Below are 23,047 nucleotides of genomic sequence, written 5' to 3' on the forward strand. Positions count from 1 at the left end.
TTTTCCAGTAGGTCTATAATGCAAAACTTTTTAGCTAACTAGATTCGCAAATACTTGGAGCTCGAGTAATAAATAATAAAAACGTTCAACGAGTGGTGCTAAGATCACTACTGATTCAGAATCCTTATATATTTCTTTCCAAAAGATCAACTGCGTCATTTTGCATCGAACTGAGCTAAGAAGACAATTGATGAAGTCAGTCATTTTTTCCTCTCTTTTTTTATGGAAAATTCTTTGGAAGTACGATTTCTCTGTTTTGTTTGTGGTGGATTTAAAAAAGATAATTTTATTTAAAAAAGGTTAATCATTTTTGTTTTATGTTTATTACCTAAGATTTTCAAGAGTCTTAGAGCTAAATTTTGTAATCCTGTAATAAAATTTTAAATGATGCATTTGTTCATTATGTTCCAATATGTTAAAGAGACTAGTGACATCATAAATACCATAGTCAATAACATTTAAAGTCAAATAGGAGATATTCAACCAACAATATATAAACTTGATAAAGAAACGACTATCACGACTTCTTTTTAACTATGATAGACGGAAATAAACGAACTAACGGAAACAAAGTCTACGCGGTCAGGTCCGATATGCAAAAGGACACAAAAGAACTTCAATTAAGATGAATCAGTTGAGGACGAACATAATTATCAATATGGAATATCTCCACTGCACTATAGAATCACATGCATGGAATTTATTTTGAAACTTTCTTCGACAAGAAGGAGAAGGTACTGCTAATCCATAGGGACCAAGGAGGCGGAAAAAAAGAAGAAAACAAGAGATCCAAAGGCGTTTTCGCAATGAACTTGTCCTTGATGGTGGATACCCCAAAGCAAGGGTTTGGAAACAATAATGACGGAAACACAGCAAGAAGATTTTTTTAACAGTCAGATGCAACCTCTCCAATAAGTAGAATTAATGAGGGTCAAAGTAATAGTGAACGTTTCGAATTGCAGAAAAGTAGTGGATGCAGTTAAATTTGGGCAGTTCACTAAGAAAACGGCAGAGCTTTTAAAACTGAAGTATCCTGAAAAACTACTCACACCTGCTCTACACAAAATATTGGTTCATAGTCAAAATATCATTGAATATCAATCAATACCACTTGGAGAACTGTCAGAAGAATCCCATTAATGCAATAATAAAGATTACAAGAAATATCGATATCAGAATACGTGTAAAATTTCAATCATTCTGGAGAATGATGACCTATTTAACATGCTAGCAAATTCTTCGGATCCACTTATTTCTTCCTTAAGGCATGTGAGGAGCCAAAAAGATCTGAAAGAACGATACTCTCCATGATGAGATTATAACATATTTCCCCGGACTAACATCATAGTTTTCAAGAAATTTAGGGTTTATATATTAATTTGTTTTGTCTTTATTTCTTTTCCCCCTGTTTGACTTTTGATATATTACCAAAATACATTTTATACTCTTAAATACTGGAAAATAAAAAAATAAAACTTTTTTCCCCACTGTTTCCCTCGAATTGGTCCTTTTTCTTTTTGCTCTACTCTTTCAATCCACTCAGATTACTTAAAAAAATGATTTTGACGATTGCATATTAAAATACCGCTTTGTTTATGACCTTTGTTAAAACTTCTTATTTTAACATTTATTTCTGAAATACCCTGTAAATAGTTTTTATTTGAAAGTCACAATTATTATAGCCTTGGAAATTTCCTTCAAGATAAACAAAAATTAAAGCAATATCTCCATTCGTTTAGGAGATATGATTTTTGCAACCAAAAAAGTCAAAAGGGGTCACTGTGCGGCGGCTATCGTATAAATCTCAAAAATACAATCCTATAAAATAAGCACCACATTTTATTTTAAACAATTTTCAAAACTTTATAAATACATAATCAGTTTTTCAATTAAACCCGCTCTGAAATAGGGTAGTGATTAAAGATAATCCCATGTTTTAGGACAAGCCATGAAATTGTGCATCATCAAATCTGCTCCCAAATGTTTTTGTTGAATTTTTATAAAAGGCCTCATGTGATTTTTTAAAATCAATTTTCAGGTGTATAGTGTGTGTTTTAAAGTCCGCATGCAAGTAGGTACTTAAGTTTTTAAATGCCCACTAAAACCTCCACCAGTATAATGAATTTGTAGTTATTAACGTGGCTTTGATGACCATTGCTAATTTAAATGTCAGAAACACATCACCAGGTGCTATATAATTAATCAATTAAAAATCCCAAATGATATTGACTCCTTATGACTTGTGTATCTTCCAAGTTTCCATAGTTCAAGTATCCGCATTAATGCTATCATATTTCTCAACAATTTACGCCTCCTAAGTGTTTAACCTTTCTCGAGCCATTATCACACTTAATTACAACAAAAAAAAAAAAACGTTAAATTACACAACTCAAACAATGGTTAAAAGAAACCAAAAAAGAAAAACTACAAAAAAAGAATAAATAAATTAATTTCATAATACAAACTACTATAAGCCTTTCAAGACTACATACCTTATACCTACTATGTCTACTAAGAGTACCTCCCCATTTAGATTTTGCGTGTCACTAATTAAGATGCTCGAACGCTGACCATTTTCCAAAACCATTAATCATTTTTGTGTGTTTTTTTTTTTATTTTCAATTTTGTGTTGCTGCTATTTTTTATTCTTTTATCTCTTTGTTTTTTTCCATCTTTTTGTCTCTACTTCTTCGAATCAAAAAAAAAAAAAATAATAAAAACTTAAAAAAAAAGTTAGCACAGATTGAAAAATCATTTAACTTAATCTAACGGACCATAACCCAACACGCACTCACGTGCACGCACAATTGTTTATTGTTTAATGGTTGATTCGAATACCAAAATGGTTAATAAATATTTTTTCACACTTTAATCGATTAATCTTAAATTTATTTGAATGTGAAAAGAAAACGAATACAAAAATAAACAATAACAAAATAACAACCACGAGTAAATTTAATTCAATTTATTTTATTTATACTTTTTTTTAATGCAGTGAGGAATGCGTTTGGCTTTTTTTGACATTATGTTGTTGGTTATTTATTTAAGCCAATTAATAGTCTGGAGAAGAATGTTGCATGGCTTGAAATTCAAATTTTCAGTGAGACATCGGTTAAATCATAGTCTGTATCTGTGTGTGAAGTTTATATCAATGGTTTCCGGGATAGCTTCATTGAGACAATACCCCTAAGGTGTCTTTTTATTCTAGGCTAGGATGGACCTAACCATCTCAAAAAAGTTCAGGTTATGACTAAACGTGTTCTTAGAATTGTATATGCAATACACATAACTCAAGATAAAATAGATTTTTAACAACGCTTTCAGCTTAACTATAATGTTAAATGCTTTTTGGAATGTGCCCCAATTGCTTTTTGTTGCAGCAAAATATGTCGCAGCCGGTGGCGGCGACTCCTGCTGTATTCAAAATGCACACAAACGGTCAACAACATTTATAAACAATTTACAAAAAGGAATGCAGATCAACAAGGTACAGAATGAAAAAACGTAACATGCTTAAAGGGTGTGCCATAAATAAAAACGAACATAGTTTAAAATTTGATCTTAGGTACCGATTTGGTCTTCTTAGTTTTTTAATTTGCAATAAATTAGTGCGATGCAAGGGAATTTTGCATTTTCGGAAAATTTGTATATTCTATTTTTAACTTCCAATAGGAAGTTATTGTAATGGGTCCGATTTTTGAAATTGAAAATTTTGACATTCCTTGACGTTTCAGGTCCTAGAATAGAAATAAAAGATTTTTAAAATGATGGCTGTTCGTGTGTGTTTCAAACGTTCACGACGTTTTTTCGTCGTCCATAGCTCAAGAACCCTAAGAGATATCGACTTCAAATGAACTTGTTATACAGATAATAATGCAGAAAGATCCAGAAAGATATCTCAAGAAACATTTTGGTTAACCGTAAATATCTCACAAACCAATTTTATTATTATTATTATGTTTTTAGAAAAAAATCGCGTAGACTTTTTTTTATAAATCAAAAAAACGGAAAAAATGTGTCACCTCGAAAGTTTTACGAATAAAAAATGATTTTATCTCCAAAACAATTTTGTGCAATGAAAAATAACGTTTTTAACAGCTGATAAAATTTTAAGAAAAATCAAAATGACAGCTTTTTTATAGAAATACAAACCTAAACAAAAAAGTTAATAAAAGTTGTTAAAAATTGATTTTCGACTCAAATATCTTTTTAAAAATTTGAGATTATCGCCTCCAACAAATTTTCACGTATAGAAAATATTGTTTTTGAATTCAGACAAATTTTGAGAAAAATCGAATTGACAATTTTCTTTACTAAAAATAAAAACTTAAAAGAAAATTTAATAAAAGTTGGTAAAAATTGATTTTCGACTCAAATATCTTCTCGAAACTGTGAGAGATTAAAAGTATTTTTATGTTTGTAAAAATACTGTTGTCAACATTCAGTAAAATTTTGAGAAGAATGGAATTCACAGTTTAAAAAAAATAAATAAAAACATAAAAGAAGATTTAATAAAAGTTGGTAAAAATTTATTTTCAACTCAAATATCTTCTCAAAAATTTGAGGTATTTACTTTAAAGTACTTTTATGTTTTAAAAAAATATTGTTGTCAACATTCAGTAATATTTTGAGAAGAATAGAATTGACAGTTTTTTTTACAAAAAATAAAAACTTAAAAGAACATTTTATAAAAGTTGGTAAAAATTGATTTTCGACTCAAATATCTTTTCAAAAATTTGACATTATGGCTTCCAACAAATTTTCACTTATAGGAAATATTGTTTTTTTACATATTCATATTGAGAAGCATCGAATTGACAGTTTTTTACAAAAAACTACAAAAAAAAACAATACTAACATTTTTGACTCTAATAGCTTTTAAAAATATTGTCTTCAAGTTTTTTTTTTATTTCACAGAACATATTGTTTTCGATATTCAGTAGTTATTTTTATAAATACTTTCCAAAAATAGTACGCAAATTTGGTAAAAATTGTTGTTCTGTTATCGATATTTCTGGAATTAATTCAATTCATCTAATTTGTACAAATTTAAGAAATGCTACTTCAATTGGTAAAAATTTGTTTTCGACTAAAAATTTATTTAACAAAATTAGATTTTCAAACTAAACTATTTCTTTATATAAAAAATATTGCAAAATTTTTAAGAATAATGCTAAAACTAGCAACTTTTTTAATCCAACACGAAAACCTACAAACTTGTAAGTAAGACAAATCGACAGACGGGATGGGAAGTTATCAGTGTGGGTCGCATCACAACCTCTTTTTTAAAATTGACGTTAAATTTATCTTACGTTAAGAAACGTGCTTTAATTTCACGTTCTGTTTTTTGAGTTATTTATACGTTATTTTACTTAAGACTTATTAAATTTTGTGTTATGATTCCATATGTCTCACATTATTTTAATCTCTGTTACATAAGTTACGCTTAATGTAAAAGTAATACATGATGTTACGTTAAATACACTACACGTTATGTTTCTTTAGTATGCGTTCTGTTACCGTATCTATGATACGTAAAATCGACGTTCTTTTACCGTATTTACACTGTTCGTAAAATCGACGTGTTATGTAAATTATATGTTCCGTAGCGTAAAGTATACTTAACGTGTCGTAATGATACATTGAACTTTTTTACGTTGGTTACAGAATCCGATGGGCTAAATGCGGAGGGAGTCAACGACCAATTTTGACATATCTATCATATAAAAAATGTTAAAATGTCATAGGGTTCTGTTAGCGACATGTAAGCATGTTATCGGAAACGTAAGGCAATAAGTTAAATCTTACGGCGCTTTTGTAATTTTCATTAAACAATGTTTCTTTAAGATTAGAGGTATGTAAGGGTAAGAATTTTACTTAGCATTAAATTCGAAAAAAAACAATCACCTACGAAATTAGAATTTAACAAATTTTTAAGTTTACAGTAATATTCTCATTATTTCGTATTCGAACCACCCTATACGAGTGTACCATTCCAGCTTAAGTTTTGCCACAAGTGAACTATCTATGCAATTGGGAATTTAATGTTTTTATTTGGTTTTTGTGTTTTTGTCAAACATATCCTATGCTTAAGGCTATATTTGCATTTAAATAGTTGGAGTGCAATTTGGCCGAATGCTCGTATCAAGTGGAAGTAAATATACCTAAATAACTAAAGTTTGAAAAAAGGCAAACAATTCATACATACGTAGTTTTACATGATTAACTTGCATGCATCAGATTGATTACCATAGGCAACGTAATGAAGCATGACATCAAAAAGAGTACACAAAAGTTGATTAAATCAAAATTGACTCTTAAGATAAAATTTCAGGTTGTAAAGAAAAAGATTAGATACTTAGAGGTTTTTCTTTTTTCTTGTTATTAAAGCAAAAGCAGGAAACTCACATTACATGAAATCATTTAGTTACAATGTTTTAAAATTGCTTAAAAGACTCAAATTGAAATAGCATAGTTATGAGACTATTGCTAGTTATAAAATCTAAAATCTAAATATTGTATTTTCCAATAAGAGGTTCCATTGTCATATTGAAGGAAACTAGTATTTTTAAAGACAAGACAATGGATGTTTATCTCATTGTAAAGAGGAAAGTGTGTCATTATCAATGGAAAAGGATATGAGCCAACTGAAAGGATTGCACCACCATATTCTGTTCATGAACTTTGGCAATGACTGATTTGCAAAATTGGCACTGTATGCCCTCAGTAACTTCATAAATTCCACCTTTAAGGTCTTGAATCAATTGTAAAGCATTGGAAAATACTATATCTTTCATGTGCCTTCAAAGAGAAAAGTCTTAAAGTGTTAAAGATCTCTTTTACCAACTGTGGTCACTTCTTCAAAAATTAACAATGTCAATAAACTTTTCTTATGCAAAAGCGATTGTTTTGTTGCTTGCGTATCACGTTTGTGTGATTAATTTTACTAATGTCAAGGCGTTTTTGAATCGTGTGTAGTTTCAATTTTACTAATAAGTAAGTAGTTTTTATTTGTCAAATGTCAAAATATATATCAATTGCAAAATTTGTCAAAGCTTTCGTTGTATCTTTCCATTTAAATGTGGAAGTTCGCATCTTGATTTAAAAATTTGGGGAAATATCCTGATATGATAGAAAATCTTGGAAGTATGTTACGTTAGATAGACTACACTTTACGTTTTTTTACTATGCGTTCTGTTACCGTAATTTCACTCTATGGCACGTAAAATCGAGGTGTTACGTAAATAATATGTTTTGTAGCGTACATTATTTTTAACGTAATATCATTGATCCGATTGGTTGGTTGCGGACGTAGAAAATGTTAATTTTGACAAATCTATCGTATAGTTCGTTGCGTACGTAGCAAATGTTAATTTTGACATATCTATCGTATAAAGAATGTGAAAATGTCATGTTTGTGTGATTAATTTTATTAATGTCAAGGCGTTTTTAAATCGTGTTTAGTTTCAATTTTACTAATTAGTTAGTAGTTTTTACTTGTCAAATGTAAAAATATGACAACTTTTACTAAAGTGACAGCTGTCCAAATAGGGGTCCATTCAAAATAGAAAATCTTATTAGAAATAGATTTGACGTTCTGTTAAGTAAAACTAATGTAAAAAAAGAGTTCTTAGTGATTCCAATACTTAAATCGACCTCTTAAAAAGTGTCTGTTAAGTTGTCTTGAGTATAATTAAAGCTTACATTTGCTAAATAATAGATTTCGTTCGTGTTTTTCTTTCGTTTTAATGACCAAAACACTTGTCGTTTGACATTAATTTTACTGACAAATAAAAATGCCGCCATTTCGTTCCATTAAGACGGTCGGTAGTGTTAGTAGTATCTTTATTAATTCTTCAAACTTGATTACAGTACAGAAATAATATTATAAAATATTTTCTGCATGGTCGTGCAAACAAAGGTGTGTGTTCGTTTAATGAAATTCAAAACCTATAATCGTATAAGTGAAGTACTTAGCTATATAAACATATCAAAATATTTGCGCGGCAAAAATACTAATTGACAAATACATACGAATGTATGTTTAGCGTACTAAGCATTGGAAACAATAAAAAATAGACTTAAATAAACAATTTGTAATGTTGAATCAAGAATATGTTAATTTTTATTTAAATTTACGAATACTCTGTGTCGCTTGAATAGAACTGATAAGATACAAGTACGAAGTCATGTTCGAATTCAGGAGTTTTCAAATCACTTAAAAAAACACAAAGCTAAAACTTCAAGAATGTATCGATATTCGATAATTAATTTATAGGAGAACGAAATAATCGAAGAGGGCATTCCAAGAGAGAGAAAGAGGAAATTGCATAATAATAGACTTTACGCAATACCGTTAGTCCAAGTTACTGTACAAATTTATTGATATCGTATAATTTCCAGAAATAAAATTAATAATTTATTAATACTATCATAGATAACAGCTAAAATTTAAATCATTCACATATCAGTGCAAATGAGAATACAAAAATATTTCTTTAGTTCAAGTTTTTTATAAAAACCCATTCAAAGCTTTTTTATAACCTTGAAAACAAATAAAATAAAACAAAACAAGTTGTTCGCATATTTATTATAAATTTCGATAGTGACACCTTTTTTTTTGATAATAAAAAACTTTGTTCACACAAAACAAGATAGTTTATAATTTACTGATTTCATTTTTATCAACAAGCTATTCTACTCTATCCAATTGAAATGATAACGAACTTCAAAATAGGTAGATACTTTGTATCTTTCTTTTGTATGTATTTTCTTTATCGATAACTTTGCAGGTATATTAAAAAATGTGCTTGGAATTTTTTTTTACCGCCAGAAAAAGCTGCAAAGGTGATGATGACATCACCATCACACAATATATTAAATGGAAGTCATTACGTATTCTAGAGTGCAAACTTTAATATCACAAAAGTATCTACAGTGAGTCACCTTTACTTTTTGTGTTCAACAAACAAAATTTTGTATAGTACTTTTTTTATGGCAAGGAATATATTGTAAGTTTAAGGCTTAGTTTGTCATAGGCTTTAATTTTTTAGTGTAAAGATCTTTTTTCTGGTCATAGAGTAGCGGCGTTTAAAAAAATTTGGCCTTAAACCAATCAGGGTTGACGCGACGATGAGAGATCGACCTAGATCATGAAAATATGAAACAATTATAACCGTCCCTATAGTCGTTTGTTTGAATGAGATTAAATGTAGTACATTTAATAGCATTGCCAGCTTTGAAAGATATTATTTATTAACGAATGTGGTCCTTATCCATTAACAAATATTGGTTTTAATCATAAAACACTTTTTTAAATTACGAAAAAATACAGTATTAATGGAGAAGGTTCCCACTTATGATTACATAATTTAGGAGCAGCTCATATTGTAAACATTATTTTATACACATGCAGACCGCTTCAACAGTATAAAAATGTATGAGTAACTATATACAGTTGTGTTTATAAAAATAGCAGTGCTGGTCATATTTTATTAGATTGCCAATTATTTAAATAACGGAAATTCTTACAAAAAAACTTAACATGTTACTTGCATCTAACGGTCTTTCGTTTCATATTAGAGGCATTTAGCTTGAAGTTATACTCTAGTTTTCCCGGTGAACACACATTATTTCAAACTCTTTGAATATAGAGTGTTCATAAAAATAGCAGTGTCTTTGATTTTACAATTAAAAAGTGTTAGAAATTAATTTTTTTGTTATTTTTCGGTAAATAAACATTTTAATTTATAAAGTTTTAAGTATTTGTAACATACTAGCATAAAAATAATTAATAAATATTAGCTCAAAAATAAACAATGGGACAGTCAAAACCGAATTTGACAACTTATTCGAAAACTGCGTTTGGAGGGAAAAACCTACCAAAATATTGAAGACATCCAAGGCTGCTCACCAAAAATGGACAGTAACGCCTTAAAATGGCAAAATAAACCCAAAACGTGAGTCCCAAAAAGGATGACTACTGAAAGAACTGACAGAAAAATTGTTCAGTTAACAAAACAGAACCCTTCCATAGGCTCTAGGAAAATAAGAAATGGATTTTAACTGTCTGTTTACGCTGTCACAATATGAAGACGTCTTTTATAAGCGCAGTTACCAGCCCAAAGTCCACGCAAGGTACCATTCTTGACGAATGGCCAAGAGAATAGAGTTTGTTAAAGCGCATAGAAATTAGACAAAAGAGAAATGGATGAATGTTCTGTGGAGCGATGAAAGCAAATTCGTCCTTTTTGGATCCAAGGGTCGTCGGGAATATGTGACAAGACCCTAAAATGCAGCAATCGATCCACGGTACACTATAAAAACAGTGAAGCATGGTGGATGAAAAATTATGATATGGGCTTGCTTTTCACATTACGGGGTCGGGCATATTTATCCTATCGGGGGTATAAGGGATGCAACCGAATATGTGAAAATTCTCGAGGAGTTTATGTTACCCTACGCTGAAGAAGAAATGCCGTTGGTTTGGGTATACCAACAAGACTATGACCCAAAGCATACGTCAAAAAATGATTCGTGGAACGCAATACCAGTCGAGAAGTGTCAGGTTTTAGTGGACTCGATGCCACGTAGATACGAAGCAGTCATAAAAGACAATAGTTATGCAACAAAATACTCATTGCAAGCTAACATTATTTGTATACTTTCATATAACTTATAACAGTTTTTCTTACTTCTTACGAAATAGATCCATTACTTTGTCATGCGCTGCTATTTTTATGAACAACCATTTATTAAAAAAATGGTTTTTACTGTGACAAAGCTAACGGTAAAAAATCGATAATACTTATTTTCTGTTATTATGAATAAAATATTTTAGGTTTGTTATCAGAGGTTTATTAAAATATGATAACGTTGATATTGAAGGCCTTTTTGTATTATTTGGAGAGCACTGCTATTTTTATGAACACAACTGTAGATCGGTTTAATTTCTAAAATTTCATAAAGCTCAAAGTTGGTCACAAAAGCCAATAATTTTTTTTTTAAATCGACAAATACCAAGTGATTGTCGTACCGCCCAAATAAATGTTAAATAAAAGAACTTTAGTTGTCATTTTGTCAAAATAAAATTAATTTTGAATTTGGGTTTTATGACATAGGGGCTGGAACTTGTGACATTTATTTTGGGCACTACGACGATTACGATTTCTTCCGTTTTTCTCTTTAAAAATATCAATAAGAAAACGTCACAAAGCCAAAATAAAATGTCATATTCCCGAAACCAAATGTCAATGTCGTAGCGCCTAAATTTGTGAAATGTCATAACGCCCAAAGTTCTATGTGTTACAAACATATTTTGAAGTTGTTTTCTCTGAGACGCTTATAAACAGTGATGTATTTGTTGGGGACATGCTACTCCTGCAACCCCTCTGATCGGTCGCAATATAGGATTTGATGTATATGCGAAGTCTGATGCATTTAAAGAATCTGGATTTAAAGAAACTTTGCATACACACAACCTCGCACCTACCTAAAAGCCTATTGTGAGCTCAAGCAGGTGGGTTGCAGGGGGTAGCATGCCGCCCCATACATATTTCAAATTTCAATTTTAATACACTTTTTTAAAGTAAAATAAAGTCAATCATATTTGTTACCCTTTCTTGTGTTACGGGTTTTGGACAATCTGTCATTTTTTCGTTGAATGTTTACGTTTGTACGATAAAATTCAAAACACAAAATGTCTTAGTGCCCTAAATAAACAAGTATAATGTCAGAACCCCCAAACGTTGAAACACTTGACATCTTTTGGGCGATATGTCAATTAGTAATTTGGCCCTATGATATTTTACAATTGATTTTTTGACATTTTAAATATGTTGACGTTAGAAAGAAGACCGAACTCTTCTTTTTATTTTATATGCCACAAAACCCAAACAAAATTTAACGCCCAAGAGTTCTGTAATATTGTCTAAATCTTGCAACAGCAAAATGTTAATGAAATTGTTTTTGGCATTATGATATTTTTAATTCTTAATGGTTTCAAGCGAAAAGACGTAATACCATATACATCAACAGTGTTTAAATACGCTTAGTCCAAAAAGTCTCCGTACAGCAGCCTAATTTTAGTGACTTTTTTGAAAGAAAAAGTACTACGAATAAATCAAAAAACCAAAGTGGTAACATTGAAAAAAAGTTATTTTCCACCTTCACTTTTTTACCAAATTTAAAAAAATGTGATTGTGATTTGTTTTTAATATATTGTTATAGTAAATGTTTTATCTCAGAATCAACAAAAAAAGCTGCTGTACGGATACTTTTTGGAAACCGTCTAAAACTAAATTATTTTCGAATAAGAGTTTTTTTTAAATAACAATTTTGCTTTTTTTGGGAAGCTTTCGCTTTTAAATCTGTCATTATTTGACATCTGACAGGAAAAAAAACTACATAATATCGAAAAGTAAAACGATAAACAATTTAAAAATGCATTCAAAAACATTTTTCGGTCACAGTTTGTTAACTAACGCTTTTTGGGTCGTTTTTCTTGGACAGCAAGAGTGAAACTAGTTGAAAAATTTGATCTATTGAGACAAGTAAGAAAAGTTGAGAATATTGCTGCTTTGGTCCGTAAAGTTGTTGGCGTAATCTCAGGTTTGACGCCTAATGATTATCTCCAGCCACGTCGTCATCGTATCTTCACTGATTAGGTTCTAAAAGTGCATCAAATGATCATCTTCTTTTCAGTGACGAGGTTTATTTTCGGAGTCTAGGAATGATTTGAAAGTTAAAAAGAAGCTAGGAAGCGACCCACACTGTTAACTTCCCATCCCGCCTTTCGATATCTCTTTCTTTAAAGTTTGTAGGTTTTCGAGTGGGGTTTAAAAAATTGTTAGTTGAATTATTCTCAAAAATTTTAAAATTGCCAACAATATTTTTCATATAAAGTTTTAAAATTGTTTTTTTGTTAGGTTTTGAAAATATATTTAAGTCGAAAATCAATTTTTACCAACTTTTGTTAAATTCTCTAAAGTTTTTATTTTTTGTTAAGAAAACTGTCAACTAGATTTTTCTTAAAATTTTACTGATTGTTGACAAAAGTATTTTTAAAGGACAAAAGTAGCTTAAATCCATAATCTCAAAGTTTTGAAAAGATATTACTTTTAGTAATGTTTTTTTGAGATTTGTGTTTTTTATAAAAAACTGTCATTTTTCTCAAAATTTTACCCGATGTTAAAAACGTTATTTTTCGGTGCACAAATTGTTTTTTATATAAAATAATTTGTTTTCGTAAAATTTTCGAGGTGACACATTTTTTTCAGATTTTTTTTGTTTAAAAAAAAATCACCGTTAATTGGATTTTATTCAAAAAATATATTTGTATGGTATCACGTTACAATGTATTATATAAAATTTAATTCAAGTCTAGCGTTTTTGGTTTGTAAGATATTTAGGGTTAATCAAAATTTGAACCTTTTTTTAACTGCTATGGTAAAAAAACCACCGCGCAATTTTCTTGAGAGCCCTTTCTGCATCTTTCTGCCTTATTATTTTTATAACGAAGTTTATTTGAAGTCGATATCTCTTCTGGTTCTTGAGCTATGGACGACGTAAAAAAAGTCCCGAAAGTACGGACGTACATGCTAGGGGCCTTGAAACGTCGAGATATGTCAACATTTTGACAAATAGGACCCATTACAATAACTTCCTATGGGAAGTTAAAAAAGCCTTTCAATGGATAGAATTGAAAGTTTTGAATTTAATTACGCTTATTTCTAACACGACAGACAAGGGCTGCCTAAAAAAAATTCCATATGGGGTTTAGGTTACGCATTCTGTTGTACAATCAATGCAAAGCTTTGTAAAGTAGTTCCAAAGTTTGAGCTTAGAGATAGTTCCATTTTTATTTTAATTTTTAGGATTCTGGGAGGGAGTTTTTTAAGCAGATTTCTCATTTTGATTTGTATCTTGCCTTAATTTAAACTGGTTTAACATAATGTTAAAAATTCGAAGCCTTTATGTTTTGTTATACGTTTCAATTGATATTTCTATTGTTTAGTAAATTTGTTTTTGTTAATTTCAAAACATTGCTACTAAATTTTTGAAAACATATCAATCCATAAATTTCACTTGCCTAGATTCTTCAAAATGCTATAAAAGAATAAAACACTACCATAAATTATTAAGCTATGTCAAAATCATGTCCCTAATACATAAACAGTTGAATCTTTACCTTCATCGCCACCAGAGTGCAGTGAATCTATTTTTGGAAAGTGTCTGAACAGTCACCCTTTAAATCGCACCCCAAAATAGTCAGCACACGCATCACCCATTCTGCAAAAAAAAAGGGGGAACTATTTTTGCACTTTACAAAAATTACAAAAAAGCAACAACAACAGCATAAAAAGTTAAAGTCAACAAAAAACACAACATCACAAACTATCTCTATCTGTGTTGTCGCTCGACGAGTGCAGAATTCCATAGTTAGTACCTAATAAGATAGAAATATAATCTACTCGTTCCCGATCTTGGGATGATATCATCTTGGGGCTATACTCAAGTAGTCGTTCGTAGAACATACATGCGCGCACAGGAGATACTGGTTTTAGCAAAAAGGAGCGCGCTGCTGATATGTTATAATATATATGTTTATATGTTGGACCTGTGATGATGGCATTGGTGGTGCTGCAATCGCTAAGCAGAAAAACACAAAACAACTCTTAACTCAGACGTCTCTCTCCATATTATACGAGTATTATGGAGAGGAACGACAAAGTTCTAAAGAATTTCAGGCTGAAAATAGAACTCTGGTGGTCTGTGCCGCCACCATGGAGAGCATCATTGCAACACGTCCTCAAGCTCAGAATCAGAGAAGAATGTTTGATGAAATAATATAAAAAAAAAACTCTGGCAACAACGTCGCCGACGATCGACGACACGACTACGGCAAAAACATTCATAATGTGCTTCTGTTGATCCCCCTAACTCCCGATATTATGATGGCTGCTACAACGAAATTGACTTTGTGCGCTGATGTGTTGAAGTAAATATACAAAATGGAGAATTGACCGTGTGTTTGTATGCATTATGCCCGGTTATGACATCTCCTAAGCTCTTTTTGTTTTTGCGGCATATGCCATATGTTTCGGGATGCTCATGAAATTCGTCATCCCATAACAGCTTCCTGTCCACAAAAAGGTGTACAAAAATATCCACCGACGTCCGCGCCGGCCGTACTCCATCAACTTTTAGATGGAAATCTATTTCTAAAACAATTTAATAAATTTCTGCTCCAGAAAATAGAAAATCTGACGAAATTTTCTGGCCAAGATGAATTAGAAGGGCATTCATGAAATATCACTGGAAACATGGCTAATTTATGTTTGAAAAACTCAGTGGGTGATGCTGGATGCTGAAGAAATGATGGTTTGAGAAATAATTTATTTCGATAACACCTTTGGTTAGCGTGTGACGAATGTTTCTTTCATGTTTCTAATTTTCGTGGCCAATATTTCAAAACCACATCAACACAGCAGCACGTGACTTAGATATATGTACGAATATTTTTAATAGGGGGGCTTATTAAAAAAAATTCCTTTGATGAGTTTTGCTGATTGATGATTTCCTTAAAATATTTTGTAACACATTTTTGTTTCTTTGTCAAAAATGTTTATATTCAATGATTTTTGTAAAATATCAACAAAAGCTCAAGATTAATTACGTAAATGATTTAATATTCGAATTTTTGTGATTTATAGGGAACCCTATTGTGGACAAATGAGCTTAACAAAATTAATAGAAAAATATTTCTCTGATAAAAGGTATTGATGAGCGTGGTAATGACGCGGAAATCGAAACAGATAAATTTGAATAAAAATGTAATAAATTCAGCACAAAAACTTTGAACTATGAATGTGATCAAACATTTTAGGACAATGTTTTGGAAACTTATTCAAATTCAAATTTTGTATTCAAACAAATTTTAATCTTTAAATTTGAATTCAAAACTTTTCTTCTTATTAAATTTATTTGCATTTGCATTTTTTGGAAAATTATAAAGAAATGTTCCTAAATATAAGAGGTTTTAAAATTATTGGAATTATCTTTTGGTTTTGAGCATTAATCGTAAATGAACACAGGCTTGGTATTAAGAATTATCACGGTCAAATTTGACATACGCCCATGTTCCGAACTTCGATCGAAAGGGAATTGAAATCACCTTTCAATTTCACGTAAAATGAAATTGCGGGTTCTTCAATTCCATCGATTTCGAAAACTTCGAAATTGCTTAGAACTGTCAGAATTGGCGGATCATCTATTTTTATTTTGTTTCTGAAGTAAAATTGTTGCTGTTTTGAAGATGTATGCAATATTATTGGCAATTTTAATTGAAAAAAGGAAACAAAATTCAAGAGAATTATTTTTTTTTTTGACAGGAGGAAATCTGCAAAAGACACTTGGCAGTATTCGACAGCAAGTAGTGTGGGACTCTTAACCACTAAAACCACCGCTTCATCAGGACCAATCTTGAAGCATCGACTTCCGATTTGTCTTTCTTAACTTTGTAGAATCACTTTGGGGGAAGTTTAAACTTTTAATACTTTCCCATATTTTTTTTAGACCATAAGCTCATGAGGCTTGGTTCTTGGTAATCTCCATTTCAGAATTAGTATGACTTTGCAGTCTCTGGTTGTGCGACATAGCGTATTTTTAACCACTTCTGTAACCATTTCTATTTGTAAGTATTTCTTATGCACCAAGGTGCATTAACTATTCCACGAAGGACTTTGTTTTGGAATGTTTGGATGATTTCGGTATTTGTTTTTTTGGACAGCCCCCTAATTGGATTCCATAGGTCCAAACAGGCTTTAGTACTTGATTATACAGCATTATTTAGTTTTGGATTGATAAATCAGAGTTGTTACCAAGTAACCAGTACATTTTTCTATATTTCAAGTTTAGTTCTTCTCTTTTCTTTTTGATGTGCTCTTTCCACTTTAGCTTTGCATCCAAATTCATTCCAAGGTATTTGGCCGTATTGGCGTAAGGTGCAGCTTGATTATTAATAAATATGGGAATATTTTATTTATCTTTTTCTGTGCAAAGTTTATATGTGAAGATTTTGTTTCATTGAGTTTGATACGCCATTTTCCGGTCCAAGCTTTCACTGTGTCTACGGCATTTTGTAGTTTTACTGCTGCCTTATAGACACATTTGTCGGGTAAAAAAATTGCGGTATCATCTGCAAAAGTAGCCATTATAGTGTGATTACCAACTGGAATATCCCTTGTGTATAGTAAATACAGGGTAGGACCTAGGACACTTCCTTGTGGTACACCGGCTTCTATTTTCTTGATCGTACCTTACTCTAAACAATCGGTCTGAGATGTACGATTTTATTATTAAGTACTGCCTGGAAAGATCCCTTTTCAGTTTGTACTCAAGTCCCTCATGCCAAACCTTGTCAAAAGCTTGAGCAACATCTAAGAAAATAGCTGAACATAGTTGTTTTTCTTCTAATGCATTTTCTATTACATCCGATATTCTATGAACTTGTTCTTTCGTGGAATGTTTATTTCTAAAGCCAATCTGATGGTTTGGAATTAACCTCATTTCTTCTATGATTTTGCTAAGTCTCCTCAGAAGCAGTTTTTCAAAAACTTTTGCCATAATTGGTCTGTAAGCCGTCACTTCTGTTAGTGGTTTACCTTGCTTTGGTATGACAATTACTTCAGCGATTTTCCAATGGTGCGGGACATGCCGGTGCTTGAGGGATGTATTTATTATATATTGGAGTTTTATGAAGGCTTTCAGTGGAATTTTTTACATAACCTGAGCAGTAATTAGATCGTAACCTGCTGATTTTTTATTTGATAGTTGATGGTATTTCCCTTTCATCTGTCTTATCAACAAACTTTAAGCTATTTTCAGCCGCGTTTGATGAGTATGGCTTAAAAACATTCGCAAGATGTTCAGCGAAAAGGTTAGCTTTTTCTTTCGGGTTACCGATCCATTTCCCATCTTGAGATTGCAAGGGAGAGTTTTGGGAGAGTTTTGTAACTGCGGTCTTTTCAAGTGCTTGGCTGCTTTCCATAGCGAAAAATCGGTTGAAGCATCAGTCGTTATATTCCTAAGGAATGTACTAAATTTTTTGAATTTGTAAATTTGTTTTTTAAGATTGTTGCTGCTTAAACGATTAAACGTTGTTTTATCATCTGGAAACCTAGTATTTTGCTATTTTTTTCAAGCTCTTCTTTTCTCTATTATCAATAACCTTATCTCTCAATGATATTTTATTTAATTTTGTCTTCTATTAGAAAATGTTGGAGTACTTTCTTCAGTGGCCTGTTGCACATCAGCAATAAATTGTTCCACTTCAAGGTCAATTTGCTCGATTGTATCCATGGGAGATCTTTAATTTCTAAAACTTAAAAGCCTTTCTCTTAAATCACTCCAGTTTGTTTTCTTATTTACAAGCTTTGGATTACTTTTTTGTAGTAGTTCCGATTCACTTAGTGAAAGAATCACTGTAGTATGATCTGATGACAGGTCATAATTACCTTCTAGACTAATGTGATTTCGTTTGATTCCTTTAGCTACGAAAAAGTCAATAAGGTCATGTATGTTGTTAGTATAAGAAGGCCAGTAAGTTGGCGACCTGGAGGAATTGAATTTGCAATTTTATTTATGACCTGCTTGGAAAAGTCTTTTGCCTTTTGTTGATATACATACGTCTTGAACCCAAATGGGTGTGTTTCGTATTGAAATATCCACCAACAAGAAAGTTATGCCCAAGAAGATTAAATAAGAGAAAAAATGAGATGAATTTTGCGAGACAAAAAAAAATGGAAATAGAACCTTTTTTAATACCTTCATCGATTCTTTCAATTCAAAAACTGCTGCAATCCTCCGATTCCTAGCATAACCAGAAGGGAGCTATTAAAGAGCAATTCACAGAAATAAAAAGTGTGATTTGAGTGCTTTCAAAAAATAGAACAATCCTAAATACAGAACATCGATTTGAATGTTCGAAAATCCAATTCACGATAACGAATTGTGGAACACCAAAATTCACTTTCGCAAAGTGTATTCACAATAAGTGAAATTCAAAACATGGGCAAGAATCTTAGAAATGTAACTGATAGAAAAAAACAATGTCATTAAAACTTTGGTCAAATACCTTATAAAGAGTTTTGCAACCTGTTTAAATCAAATAATTTTAAAATACGAATCCATTTATTTTAGAAATATAATTTTATATAAAATATATGATGAAATTCTGAAGTTGTATTAAAACATTTTTGTTATTTTGTTTTCAGGTTTCTTCAAGACGTTCAAAATCACGTTTAAATAAGGTAAGTGGTAAATTTAAGTTTGTCAATACTTTAGGAGAAGCACCGGAAAACAAAAAACTATATATTTTTTTTTGTTGAAACAACGACAATTCGTTTTAGAATTTGCTCTTGTATTTTTAGCTTTCTTTTAAGCCTATTTACGCCATTTTTAGAATTTTTAAATCATAACGTTTTTAAGAAGTCTTATAACAATTTTTGTGTAAATTCTACTTTGCAAAACAAAGACACTAATGTGTACCAATTTTCTTTTTATGAATGTAAATGTTGTGTGTTTCAAAAATGTTATTATCTCTTAAGTTTTGAGTGATTTTTTTTTTATCAACACATCAATTATTTGATATTTTTTTATTTCTTCTAATTTTCATTTTTTTATTTCTTCTAATTTTCATTTTTTGCGTTAGATGCACGTTTTTTTTACTTTTTATTGAATTTTGATACAACTCAAAAACACAGTTTGTATTTTGCGATAAGAAATTCGGGCACACAGTTTTGGTCAGATAACATTTTGGTCTGCAAAATTTAAGACATACATATAGAATTATGATCAAACAGTATCATACAGAATTTTGAACATACAGGATTTTGAATATATAGAATTCTAACAAAACTGTATTTCCGTTGCCTGCCTAGTTTTTAACTTCCCATAGGAAGTTAGTGTAATCGGTCCGATTTATCGAATTGAAAATTTTGATATTCGAAGTTTCAAGGTCCCTAGAGTCTAAATAAAAGACTTTTAGAGAGATGTCTGTACGTGCGTACGCTCGGGAAGTTTTTTTCGTCGCCCATAGCCCAAGAACCAGTAGAAATATCGATTTCAAATAAATTTTGTTATACAGATAATAATTCAGAAAGGCGCAGAAAGGACTCTCAAAAACAAATTTAGTGGGTGGTTTGTTAGCATAACAATTTTAAAAAAAGAGGCTGGGATGCGACCCACACTGATAACTTCCCATCCCGTCCGTCGATTTGTCTTGCGTAAAAGTTTGTCTATATGTACTTGTATCAATTTTTACCAAATTTGCGTATTATATTTTGTAGATTTTATTTTTTATGAAAAAATGACTGTTGGATTTTTATATAAAAATTACTGAATATCGAAAACAATATTTTCTGAGAAATAAATTAAGTTTGAAGCTAATATTTTTAATTTTTGAAAAGCTATTTGAGTCGAAAATCAATTTTTACCAACTTTTGTTAAATTTTTTTTAGGCTTTTAATTTTTTGTACAAAAACTGTCGATTCGATTTTTTTTCAAAATTTTACTGAATGTTAACAACAATATTTTTTGAAAGATAAAAGTAGTTTAAAGCCAATATGTACAACTTTTGAAAAGATATTTGAGTCGAAAATCAATTTTTACCAACTTTTATACATTTTTTTTTAGGTTTTAATTTTTTTTTTTAAAACTGTCAATTCGATTTTTGTCTAAAATTTGTCCTAATGTTGAAACAATATTTCTATTTAAGTAAAAATTAGTTAGAAGCTATTATTAAATTTTTGAAAAGATGAGTAGAAAATCATTTTTTACCAACTTTTTTTAATTTTTTGTAAAAAACACTGTCAATTAGATTTTTTTCAAAATTGTTCTGAATGTTAACAACAATATTTGTTGAAAGATAAAAGTAAATTAAAGCCAATATCTCAAAGTTTTGAAAAGATATTTGAGTCGAAAATCAATTTTTACCAACTTTTATTAATTTTTGTTTTTAGCTTTTTATTTTTTGTAAAAAAACTGTCAATTCGATTTTTCTCAACATTTTTCAGAATGTTGAAAACAATATTTCTTATAAGATAAAATAAGTTTGAAACCTAAATTTCAGGTTTTTGAATCGATATTCAATTTTTACCAACTTTGAGTAATTTTTTTTTTTAGATTTTTATTTTTTATAAAAAAACTGTTAATTCGATTTTTCTCAAAATTTTATCAGATGTCAAAAACATTATTCTCCGTTGCACAAAATTGTTTTGGAGATGAAATCATATTTTAGTCGTAAAATTTTGGAGGTGAGAATTTTTTTTTTCAGTTTTTTGATTTATAAAAAAAAACCGTTAAATGGAATTTTTTCAAAAATAAACTTGTTTGATATCACGTTACAATATATTATATAAAATTTAATTCAAGTCTAGCGTTTTTGGTGCGTAAGATATTTAGGGTTAACTCTTTTGTTCAAACTGCAATGGTAAAAAAACCACCCACCCAATTTTCTTGAGAACAGACATCTTTCTAAAAATCTTTTATTTCGACTCTAGGGACCTTGAAACGTATAAAAAGTTCAAAATTTTCAATTTAACAAATCGGACCTATTACAATATCTTCCTATTTAAAGTTAAAAAGGTGAACATTTTTGTTAACCCATAATATCTCACAAACCATTAAGGCTAGAGACTTAATTAAATTTTATATTAAACGTTGTTAGGTGATAACAAACAAATATATTTTGACGGTTTTTTTTATAAATCACAAAAGTGAAAATAAAATTGTCACTTCGAATCTTTTACAAACAAAAAATGATTTTATCTCCAATATAATTTTATGCAACGAGAAATAACGTTTTTGACATCTGGTAAAATTTTGAGAAAAATCCAATTGACACTCTTTTGTAAAAAAAAAAATAAAAACCATATTAGTTATAGTTTGTAAAAATTAATTTTCAACTCAAATATCTTTTCGAAAATTTGAGATATTGGCTTCAATCTTGATTTGTCTTATAAATAATATTGTTTTCGACATTCAGTAAAATCGAATCGATATAAAAACCTAAACAAAAAACATTACTAAAAGCTGGTAAAAAAGTACTTTCGTCTCTTCGGCTTCAGACAAATTGTATCTCACAAAAAATATTATTTTCGACATGTAGTAAATTTTTTATAATTTTTTTTTTAATAAAAATCCAACATTTATTTTTTTTTTGTAAAAAAATAGTACGTAACGACATTTCGTAAATAATAGAAGATATTGACTTCAAATTAATTTCTCGATAACCTACAATTCTTTTAAGCAAGACAAATCGACAAACAGGATGGGAAGTATTATCAGTGTGGGTCCCATCCCATCATCTTTTTAAATTTTGTAAGGGGACTATTGCAATATATGGTATTTCTCAGATTGAAGGTGTTATGAGAGATACAAAAAATTTAAAAACAGTAAATCACAGAGACTCACTTCCGTTTCGGATGCAAAAAGGTCACGATAACGTTTTTTAACAAATGATAGATAGTATAAAATTTCCAGTGTCAGTCGTCTTATATAATTAACGCTGCAACAGAACCTAAAGTCTATTAAAACAAGCTGAAGAATTTATATACTTGTTTTTTAATTACCATAAGATATCAATTTCTTAAGTATAATTATATTGTTTTTTTTTTTTAATAAGTGTGAAAACAAACTTATTTATATTGGTTATTTAAATATGTATTTTCACAGCTTTTTATTGTTAATTTTCAAAGTCATATCGACTGCTAAGTAGTTTCTAATTTGATGCGCTTCAAGCTTCTTTTTAATTAACATAATTGTTTTTGAGAAATTTAATCTTGTGATAAAAAAAAATAAACACACATCGCAGCATAAAGTATATTCAAAGATTTGTATTTGATTTGAATAGAATTTTCAATTGATCTTGTGTGACTTGTTTTCATTCATGTGAAAATTATACATAAATTCTTTAACGAATGTGTGTAATAAGGGAAAGTTAGAAAAAAGTGCATATCTACTTTAGAAAGGTCTAACAATGTAAGTT

General features: G+C 30.1%; 2 protein-coding genes across 4 annotated transcripts in view; one reads left to right on the top strand and one right to left on the bottom strand.

Annotated features, from left to right (window-relative positions):
- LOC129944502 (tubulin polymerization-promoting protein homolog) overlaps nt 1–23,047 on the bottom strand; it is a 379,947-nt gene that overhangs the window by 267,174 nt on the left and 89,726 nt on the right. The window lies entirely within an intron of this gene.
- Nucleotides 1–23,047, top strand: part of LOC129944487 (klarsicht protein) — a 466,409-nt gene that overhangs the window by 21,763 nt on the left and 421,599 nt on the right. For all 3 annotated transcript variants that reach the window (XM_056053943.1, XM_056053944.1, XM_056053945.1), the window contains exon 2: nt 19,275–19,310. The gene's annotated coding sequence lies outside the window, so the exon portion shown is untranslated. The remainder of the gene's footprint in view (nt 1–19,274; nt 19,311–23,047) is intronic.

This window comes from Eupeodes corollae, chromosome 2 (assembly GCF_945859685.1).
Source record: "Eupeodes corollae chromosome 2, idEupCoro1.1, whole genome shotgun sequence".
NCBI classification, from domain to species: domain Eukaryota; kingdom Metazoa; phylum Arthropoda; class Insecta; order Diptera; family Syrphidae; genus Eupeodes; species Eupeodes corollae.